Source organism: Somniosus microcephalus, chromosome 7 (genome assembly GCF_052327205.1).
Source record: "Somniosus microcephalus isolate GS21.2 chromosome 7, FLI_Smic_1.0, whole genome shotgun sequence".
In the NCBI taxonomy this organism is placed as follows: Eukaryota; Metazoa; Chordata; class Chondrichthyes; order Squaliformes; family Somniosidae; genus Somniosus; species Somniosus microcephalus.
The window spans coordinates 6,349,975-6,360,775 of NC_140993.1; the positions used below are offsets into that span (position 1 = coordinate 6,349,975).

The window sequence follows — 10,801 nt, forward strand, 5'->3', positions numbered from 1 at the left end:
GTCAACTGTATTGAAGATGTCAGGGATGGAAGATGAGGAGGGGCAATGAGCCACGATGACTTTGGCTGGGGCATTCTTCATACTTTGAGTGGCTTTAAGGGATTGGGTGGGAGAGCTGAGTGTGTAGTTGATGAGTTTAAGACAGAGAGGATAGATTGAGGAAGGGGCAGTAGATAGAGAGCATGGAGAGTTTGAGGATCGGCTTTTTAAACAGGGGGTACATTGTATTGACAGCACAGAAACAGGCCATTCGGCTCAACAGCTCAACACAGCTCTTTACCCTCCACAAGCCTCATCCCACCCGTATTCATTTAATCCCATCACCATATCCTTCGATTCCCTTCTCCCTTCTGTGCTTATCGAGCGTCCCCTTAAATGCATCTCTGCTGTTCGCCTCAGCCACTCCCTGTGGTAGCGAGTTCCACATTCTAACCACCCTCTGGGTATAAATAAGTTTCTCCTGAATTCCCGATTGAATTTATTATTATCATAGAATGGTTACAGAGATGAGGAGGAATTTCTTCACCCAGAGAGTGGTGAACCTGTGGAATTCTCTACCACAGAAGGCCATTGAGGCCAATTCATTAAATATATTCAAGAAGGAGTTAGATATATTTCTGAAGGCTAAAGGGATCAAGGCATATGGGGAGAAAGCAGGGTACTGAATTTGGATGATCAGCCATGATCTCATTAAATGGCGGAACAGGCTCGAGAGACTGAATGGCCTGCTCCTGCTCCTATCTTCTATGTTTCTATGTATCACTTCACACTTTTCTGTGTTAAATTTCATCTGCCACGTGTTCGTCCATTTCACCAGCCTGTCTATGTCTTCCTGAAGTCTATCACTATCCTCCTCACTGTTCACTATACTTCCAAGTTTTGTGTCATCTGCAAATGTCCAAATCATTAATATTTATCAAGAAAAGCAGTGGTCCTAGAACTGACCCCTGGGGAACACCACTGTGTACCTTCCTCCAGTCTGAAAAACAACCGTTCACCACTACTCTCTGTTTCCTGTCACTTAGCCAATTCTGTATCCATGCTGCCACTGTCCCTTTTATTCCATGGGCTTCAACTTTGCTGGTGAGCCTATTATGTGGCACTTTATCAAACGCCTTTTGGAAATCCATGTATACCACGTCAACTGCATTGCCCTCATCAACCCTCTGTTGGCTCATCAAAGAACTCAGTGGCTATCTTTTTTTTATGGTCCCTAGTTCTGGTCTCTCCCGCAAGCAGAAACATCCTCTTTACGTCTACCCTGTCAAGCCTGTTCAATCTTTCCTGATGAGTATAACATCCCAGTTCTGGTATAAGAACATAAGAAATAGGAGCAGGAGGAGGCCATTCGGACCTTCGAGCCTGCTCCGCCATTCAATGAGATCATGGCTGATCTTCTGCCTCAACTCCATTCACCGGCCCTATCGCCATATCCCTTGATGCCCTTACTAGTCAGAAATCTATCGACTTCTGTTTTGAATATACTCAATGACTGAGCCTCCACAGCCCTCTGGGGTAGAGAATTCCAAAGATTCACCACCCTCTGAGTGAAGAAATTTCTTCTCATCTCAGTCCTGAATGACCTACCCTTTATCCTGAGGCTGTGGCCCCTGGCTCTAGACTCCCCAGCCAAGGGAAACATTCTCCCAGCACCCACCCTATCAAGCCCTGTAATAATTTTGTATGCTTCAATAAGATCCCCTTTCATTCTTCTGAATTCAAGAGAATACAGGCCTAGTTTACTCAATCTCTTCTCATATGACAGTCCCACCATCCCAGGAATCAATCTCGTGAACCTTTGTTGCACTCCCTCTATGGCAAGTATATCCTTCCTTAGGTAAGGAGACCAAAATTGTACACAGTACTCCAGGTGTGGCCTCACCAGGGCCCTATATAATTGGAAATAACAACAGAAAATGCTGGAAAAACTCAGTAGGTCAGGCAACATCCGTGGAGAGAAATTTGAGTTGACATTTCGGGTCGAACCCTTCTTCAAAACTGGAAAGAAAAGAAAATAGATCGAAGGCAGGGCTGCGATCGGACAAAAGAAGTGAAAGAAACAAAAGAGCTAGACGAGATGGTAATAGGCTGAGATTAGGTGTGAAGTGTACTGGCAGGGCAAGAGATAGCTGCCAGGTGTGAGAGAGAAACAAAAGGAAAGGGCGGGGGGGGGGAAAGGAGTGGAAAAATTACAAGAAAAAATGTGTAATAGGGGCCGAGGTTATGATCTGAAATTGTTGAACTCGATATTGAGTCCAGAAGGCTGTAAAGTGCCTAATCGGAAGATGAGGTGCTGTTCCTCGAGTTTACGTTGAGCTTCCGTGGAACAATACAAGAGGCCAAGGACGGTGAGGTCCGAGTGGGAATGGAGCGGTGAATTAAAGTGACAGGCGACCGGAAGCTCAGGGTCACCCTTACGGACTGAACGGAGGTGTTCCGCAAAGCGGTCACCCAATCTGCGTTTGGTCTCCCCAATGTAGAGGAGACCGCATCGTGAGCAGCGAATACAGTATACTAGATTGCGAGAAGTACAAGTAAATCGCTGTTTCACCTGGAAGGGGTGTTTGGGGCCCTGGACAGTGGGAAGAGGGGAGGTATAGGGGCAGATGTTACATCTCCTCCGCTTGCACGGGAAGGTGCCAGGCGAAGGGGAAGGGCTGTTTGGGGTGATAGAGGAGTGGACTAGGGTGTCTCGGAGGGAGCAGTCCCTACGGAATGCTGAAAGGGGAGGGGAGGGGAAGTAATTTACTCCTGTACTCAAATCCTCTTGTAATGAAGGCCAGCATACCATTTGCCTTCCTAATGGCTTGCTGCACCTGCACTTTCACTTTCAGTGACTCATGTACAAGGACACCCAGGTCCCTTTGAGCATCTACATTCCCCAATCTTTCACCATTTAGGAAATACTCTGCCTTTCTGTTTTTTCTACCAAAGTGGATAACTTCACATTTATCCACATTATATTCTATCTGCCATGTTCTCGCCCACACACTCAGCCTGTCGAGATCCCCTTGAAGCTTCTTCATAGAAACATAGGAGATAGGAGCAGGAGTAGGCCATTTGGCCCCTCGAGCCTGCTCCGCCATTCAATACGATCATGGCTGATCATCCAAATTCAGTACCCTGTCCCTGCTTTCTCCCCATACCCCTTGATCCCTTTAGCCTTAAGAAATATATCCAACTCCTTCTTGAATATATTTAATGAATTGGCCTCTACTGCCTTCTGTGGTAGAGAATTCCACAGGTTCACCACTCTCTGGGTGAAGAAATTCCTCCTCATTTCTGTCCTAAAAGGCCTACCCCTTATCCTTAGACTGTGACCCCTGGTTCTGGATTCCCCGACCATCGGGAACATCCTCCTTGCATCTAGTCTGTCCAATCCTGCCAGAATTTTATAAGTTTCAATGAGATCCCCTCTCATTCTTCTAAACTCCAGCGAGTACAAGCCCAATCGACCCAATCTCTCCTCATACGTCATTCCTGCCATCCCAGGTATCAGCCTGGTGAATCTTCGCTGAACTCCTTCCATGGCAAGAATATCCTTCCTCAGATAAGGCGACCAAAACTGCACACAATACTCAAGATGTGGTCTCATCAAGGCCCTGTACAACTGTAGCAAGACATCCTTGTTCCTGTACTCAACCCTCGCGCTACGAAGGCCAACATACCATTTGCCTTCTTAACCGCCTGCTGCACCTGCATGCTTACCTTCAGCGACTGGTGTACAAGAACACCCAGGTCTCGTTGCACTTCCCCTTCTCCCAATCTATTGCCATTCAGAGAATAATCTGCCTTCCTGTTTTTGCCACCAAAGTGGATAACCTCACATTTATCCACGTTATATTGCATCTGCCATGCATCTGCCCAATCACCCAACCCGTCGAAATCATCCTGGAGTTTCTCGGCATCCTCCTCACAGCACACACGTCCACCCAGCTTTGTGTCATCTGCAAATTTGGAGATATTACATCTAGTTCCCTTGTCTAGATCATTAATATATATTGTGAATAGCTGGGGTCCAAGGACCGATCCCTGCGGTACCCCAATAGTTACTGCCTGCCACTCGGAAAAAGATCCGTTTGTTCAAACTCTTTGCTTTCTATCTGCCAACCAGTTCTCTATCCAAGTCAATACCTTGCCCCCAATCCCATGTGCCTTAACTTTACACGCTAATCTCTTATGTGGGACCTTATCGAAAGCCTTCTGTAAGTCCAAATACACCACATCCACTGGTTCTCCCTTATCTATTTTACTAGTTGCATCCTCAAAAAATTCCAGTAGATTAGTCAAGCACGATTTACCTTTTGTAAATCCATGTTGACTTGTCCGATCCAGTCACTGTTTTCCAAGTGATCTGCTATTACATATAATGGACTCTAACACTTTCCCCACTAACGACGTCAGGCTTACCGGTCTGTAATTCCCCATTTTCTCTGTACCACCTTTTTTGAATAGTGGGGTAACATTAGCTACCCTCCAATCCATGGGTACTGTTCCAGATTCCATCGAATGTTGGAAGATGATCAGCAATGCATCTACTATTTCTAGGGCCACTTCCTTAAGTACCCTAGGATGTAGATTATCAGGCCCTGGGGATTTATCGGCCTTCAATCCCATCAATTTCCCTACCACCATTTCCCTACAAATACTGATTTCTTTCAGTTCCTCCCTTTCATCAGACCCTATGTTCCCCGACATTTCTGGGAGGTTATTTGTGTCCTCCTTTGTGAAGACAGAACCAAAATATGTATTTAATTGGTCTGCCATTTCTTTGTTCCCCATTATAAATTCCCCTGATTCTGACTGCAAGGGTCCCATGCTTGACTTCACCAATCTTTTTCATCCTCTTCGCAACTGACACTGCCACCTAGCTTTGTATCATCAGCAAATTTGGAAATGTTACATTTAGTCCCCTCATCCAAATCATTGATATAGATTGTGAATAGCTGGGGCCCAAGCACCGATCTCTGCAGTTGCCCACTAGTCACAGCCTGCCATCCTGAAAATGACCCGTTTATCCCTACTCTTTGTTTTCTGTCTGTTAACCAATTCTCAAACCATGCTAGTATATTACCCCCAATTCCATGTGCCCTAATTTTGTTCATCAACCTCTTATGTGGGACCTTATCGAAGGCCTTCTGAAAATCCAAATACACCACATCTACTGGTTCCCCTTTGTCTACTCCACTAGTTACATCCTCAAAGAACTCCAATAGGTTTGTTGAACAGGATTTCCCTTTCATAAATCCATGTTGACTCTGCCCAATCTTATTATTAGTTTCTAAGTGCCCAGTTATTGCATCCTTTATAATAGATTCCAGCATTTTCCCAACTACTGATGTGAGGCTAACAGGTCTGTAGTTCCCCGTTTTCTCTCTCCCTCCTTTCTTAAATAGCGGGGTTACATTTGCTATCCTCCAATCTGCAGGAACCGTTCCAGAATCTATAGAATTTTGGAAGATGACAACCAATGCGTCCACTATCCCAATGGCCACCTCTTTCAAAGCCCTAGGATGTAGGTCATCCGGTCCTTGGGATTTATCGACTTTTAGTCCCATTAATTTTGCTAGTACTGTTTTTTTACTAATAATAATTTCTTTAAGTTCCTCATTCTCGCCACACCCTTGATTTTCTCGTATTTCTGGGAGGTTTTTTGTGTCTTCCTCCATGAAGACAGAAACAAAGTATTTATTTAATTTCTCTGCCATTTCCTCATTCCCCATTAATAATTCTCCCATCTCTGACTGTAAAGGACCTACATTTACCTTCGCCAGTCTTTTCCTTTTCACATACCTATAGAAGCTTTTACAATCCATGTTTATATTTACGCTAGTTTGTGTTCATATTCCATTTTCCCTTTCTTTATCAATTTCTTGGTCCCCCTTTGCTGATTTCTAATAAGATCCCAATCCTCAGGCTGACCGCTTTTTCTGGCAACTTTATAAGCTTCCTCCTTTGACTTAATACTTGCTTTAATTTCTTTTGTTCGCCATGGTTGGATCACTTTTCCTTTTGGGTTTTTATGCCCTAGAGGAATATGTGTTTGTTGCAAATTATGCATTATTTCCTTGAATGTTAGCCATTGTATGTCCACCTTCATACCTTTTAGTGTAGTCTCCCAATCTACCATGGCCAACTTGTCCCTCATACCCTTGTAGTTTCCTCTGTTTAGATTGAAGACCTTAGTTTCAGATTGGACGACATCACTCTCAAACTTAATGTAAAATTCAATCATATTATGGTCACTTGTCCCTAAAGGCCCCTTTACCACAAGATTATTGATTAGCCCTTTCTCATTACACAGTACCAGATCCAGAATAGCCTGTTTCCTGGTTGGTTCCTCCACATACTGATCCAGGAAACCATCTCGCATGCATTCCAAGAATTCGTCCTCCACACCATTAGTGGTAATTTGATTTGCCCAGTCAATATGTAGATTAAAGTCCCCCATGATTACTGTATTGCCCTTATTACATGCACTTCTAATTTCTTGATTGATACTATGCCCTACATTACCACTACTGTTTGGTGGCCTATACACAACTCCTACCAATGTTTTCCACCCTTTGCTGTTTCTTAGCTCCACCCAAACTGATTCCAGTTCTACATCACGATCTGCCGAGCTAAGATCTTTTATCTCTACCGTACCGATCTCATCCCTTACTAACAGCGCTACGCCACCTCCTTTTCCTTTTTGTCTGTCCTTCCTAAATGTTGAGTACCCTGGAACATTCAGTTCCCAGCTTTGGTTACCCTGCAACCTGTCTCTAATGGCAATTACATCATACCCATTTAATTCTAATTGTGGCATTAATTCATCCACCTTGTTGCGAATGCTACGTGCCTTTAGATAAAGTGCCTTCAACTTTGCCTGTTTAATATTTTTCTGCACTTTGACCCGCTTTAATGTTGGCCTTTGTTTCTGCTCCCTACTCGTTTTGCTGACTACTTTTCTAACTTGCACTTCCAGCTTTGTTTCTCTCCGTTCTGGGCCCCCTGACAAACTAGTTTAAATCCTTCCCAACAGCACTAGCAAACCCCCCTGTGAGGACATTGGTCCCGGTTCTGCCGAGGTGTAACCCGTCCAGCTTGTACAGGTCCCACCTTCCCCAGAATTGGTCCCAATGCCTCAGGAATTTAAATCCCTCCCTCCTACACCATCTCTCCAGCCACGCATTCATCTGGTCTATTCTCCTATTTCTGCTCCCACTAGCACGTGGCACTGGGAGTAATCCTGAGATTACTACCTTTGAGGTCCTGCTTTTTAATTTATTTCCTAGCTCCCTATATTCTGCCTGCAGGACCTCATCCCTCTTTCTTCCTATGTCGTTGGTACCGATATGGACCACGACCTCTGGCTGTTCACCCTCCCCCTTCAGAACGTCCTGCAGCCGCTCAGTGACATCCTTGACCCTGGCACCAGGGAGGCAACATACCATCCTGGAGTCAGGTTTGCGGCCACAGAAACGTCTATCTGTTCCCCTTACAATAGAATCCCCTATCACTATTGCTCTCCCTCTCTTTTTCCTCCCCTCCTGTGCAGCTGAGCCACTCGTAGTGCCACGGACTTGGCTCTTGCTGCATTCCCCTGAGAAACCATCTCCCCCATCAGTATCCAAAACGGAAAATCTGTTGGAGAGGGAGAGGGACCCAGGGGACTCCTGCACTACCTTCCTAGTTATTTTACTCTGTCTGGCAGTCACCCATTCCCTTTCTGCCTGTGCACTCGTTACCTGCGGTGTGACCACCTCGTTAAACTTGCTATCCACAAAGATCTCAGCCTCGCGGATACTCCACAGTGACCCCAGCCGCAGCTCCAGCTCTGAAACGTGGATTTCGAGCAGCTGCAGCTGGAGACACTTCCTGCACATGTGTTCGCCCTGGACACCGAAAGTGTCCCTGACTTCCCACATAGCACAGGAGGAGCACTGCACGCTGCCGAGCTGCCCTGCCATGTACTACCCTTAATTTACTCCTTTTACTTCCTTTAAATTAAAGAATATTAAATACACTAAGGACCTTACTTCACTTTAAACACTACTTACTCTAAACTCGAGACCTTACTTTTACTTTCGCGACTGGACTGTAGAAATACTCACCGGGTCCTACTTACCAATCAGCTCCTTCCCTGGTTGTGACGTCACTTTAGCGGTTTTGCAGTTGTTGTTGTTTGACTGCTCCCGCTCTCAGACTCTTTCCTTGGTGTACAGTAAGAACCAATTCCTAAAGTTAGGGAAAACAAAGGTGAAGCACAGGAGCTCCTCCTTCCACTCCTCACCTAACTCCCTGACTCACCCAACTCCAGCACTCTGTTCAAACCGCACTCAGTATCTTTCTAATATATCCTTTTTGTACCCTCTCCAGTGCCTATACATCCTCTTTATAATACGGAGACCAGAACTCTTCACAGTACTCCAAGTGAATAAAGACAGGTTGATGATGTCAGCAAGCATAGGGCCAAGAGAAGAAAGTTGCGAGGAATGGGGGTTGAGGGAGAAGGTGTTGGGCTTCATGAAGTTGATTAGATCGGTGAAGGCTGCGGGGAGGGAGAAACTGCAGAGTGGTGGGTGCTGATTTAGGATTGGGGGGTGGGGGTGGAAGAGGATAGCGGAAGTGGTAGTAGCCATGTGGAATTTGGCCATAGAATCTGTAATCTTCTCATGTTTGATGGTGGAGAAGTATTCAGGGTTATTGATCCTTTGTAGGGTGATCTTGGAGTAAAAGGAAGATTTGGCCATGGGAGGAAAAGATGATCCTGCATATGAGGTGGTCAGACCGCACATGGCCTTCAAGGGTTAAGTTACGAAGAGAGATTACACAAATTTGAAAGAAAGAAAGACTTGCATTTATATAGCGCCTTTCACGACCACCGGACGTCCCAAAGCGCTTTACAGCCAATGAAGTACTTTTTGAAGTGTACTCACTGTTGTAATGTAGGAAATTAGGGTTGTATTATCTAGAATGTAGAAGGTTAAGGGGTGATCTGATTGAAGTTTTCAGGATATTAAGGGGAACAGATAGGGTAGATAGAGAGAAACTATTTCCGCTGGTTGGGGATTCTAGGACTAGGGGGCATAGTCTAAAAATTAGAGCCAGACCTTTCAGGAGTGAAATTAGGAAACACTTCTACACACAAAGGGTGGTAGAAGTTTGGAACTCTCTTCTGCAAACAGCAATTGATGCTAGATCAGTTGTTCATTTTAAATCCGAGATTGATAGCTTTTTGTTAACCAAAGGTATTAAGGGATATAGGCCATAGGCGGGTATATGACGTTAGGTCGCAGATCAGCCATGATCGCATTGAATGGCGGAGCAGGCTCGAGGGGCTCAATGACCTCCTCCTGTTCCTATGGCTGTGAACTGCTTGGCTTGTTTTATCCCATGTCTGTCTAGTTTGTGGCCTGTCGACTTAACTGCAGGACCAACGGTGGGGTGGCAGATAGTCCAGGATCTGGTGGGCCGACAGTATCAGAAGTGGAGGAAAGGTATCGTGGAGCACGGAGACCTGGCTAAGTGGGACAGAGGGGATGAGTTTGAGAGAGTACTTGCAGAGGAGTTGAGGGTAGTTGAAAGGAGGGAATGGAGGGATTGGGTGCAGGAGGATGTTTAAGAAGAAAGGGATAGAGACGTGATCAGAAAGAGAATGTTTCTGGATGATTCTGGAATATGTGACGTTTTGGGAGGGCTTTTTAGGACAGTAATGATACCTTTTCACTGTCAGTTTGGTTAGATATTTGTGCTGAGACAACACGTGGCTCACAGTACTGCACAGAGCGGAACTGAGCAGGACCTGCTTCCTAATTTGGTCATGATTTTACAAGAGACCAGGCAAGACACGGTTGCCTGAATTTACGTCAGTTGAATTGCAGATACAGTGTTTATCCTACGACTGCAATTGTGTTTCTCTATCTCATCTGTCACGTCTGTGGCCATCAAGTGTTCATCTGCAATAACACATTCGCTCATGAATATTCTGATGCCAGACAGGCACGTATCATAGCAGCTGTGCTGTGCTGCTGTGCAGACACTGTGGGTCAGAGTCTGGGATCTCCCTCTCCCTCCCGCTCACACTGGGTCAGAGTCTGGGATCTCCCTCTCCCTCCCGCTCACACTGTGGGTCAGAGTCTGGGATCTCCCTCTCCCTCCCGCTCACACTGGGTCAGAGTCTGGGATCTCCCTCTCCCTCCCGCTCACACTGTGGGTCAGAGTCTGGGATCTCCCTCTCCCTCCCGCTCACACTGTGGGTCAGAGTCTGGGATCTCCCTCTCCCTCTCCCTCCCGCTCACACTGGGTCAGAGTCTGGGATCTCCCTCTCCCTCCCGCTCACACTGTGGGTCAGAGTCTGGGATCCCCCTCTCCCTCCCGCTCACACTGGGTCAGAGTCTGGGATCTCCCCCTCCCTCCCTCTCACACTGGGTCAGAGTCTGGGATCTCCCTCTCCCTCCCGCTCACACTGTGGGTCAGAGTCTGGGATCCCCCTCTCCCTCCCGCTCACACTGGGTCAGAGTCTGGGATCTCCCTCTCCCTCCCGCTCACACTGGGTCAGAGTCTGGGATCCCCCTCTCCCTCCCGCTCACACTGTGGGTCAGAGTCTGGGATCTCCCTCTCCCTCCCGCTCACACTGGGTCAGAGTCTGGGATCTCCCTCTCCCTCCCGCTCACACTGTGGGTCAGAGTCTGGGATCTCCCTCTCCCTCCCGCTCACACTGGGTCAGAGTCTGGGATCTCCCTCTCCCTCCCTCTCACACTGGGTCAGAGTCTGGGACCTCCCTCTCCCTCCCGCTCACACTGGGTCAGAGTCT

General features: G+C 46.6%; 1 long non-coding RNA gene across 1 annotated transcript in view; it reads left to right on the plus strand.

The window, feature by feature from the left end:
- Nucleotides 1-10,801, plus strand: part of LOC147114474 (uncharacterized) — a 449,870-nt gene that overhangs the window by 389,627 nt on the left and 49,442 nt on the right. The window lies entirely within an intron of this gene.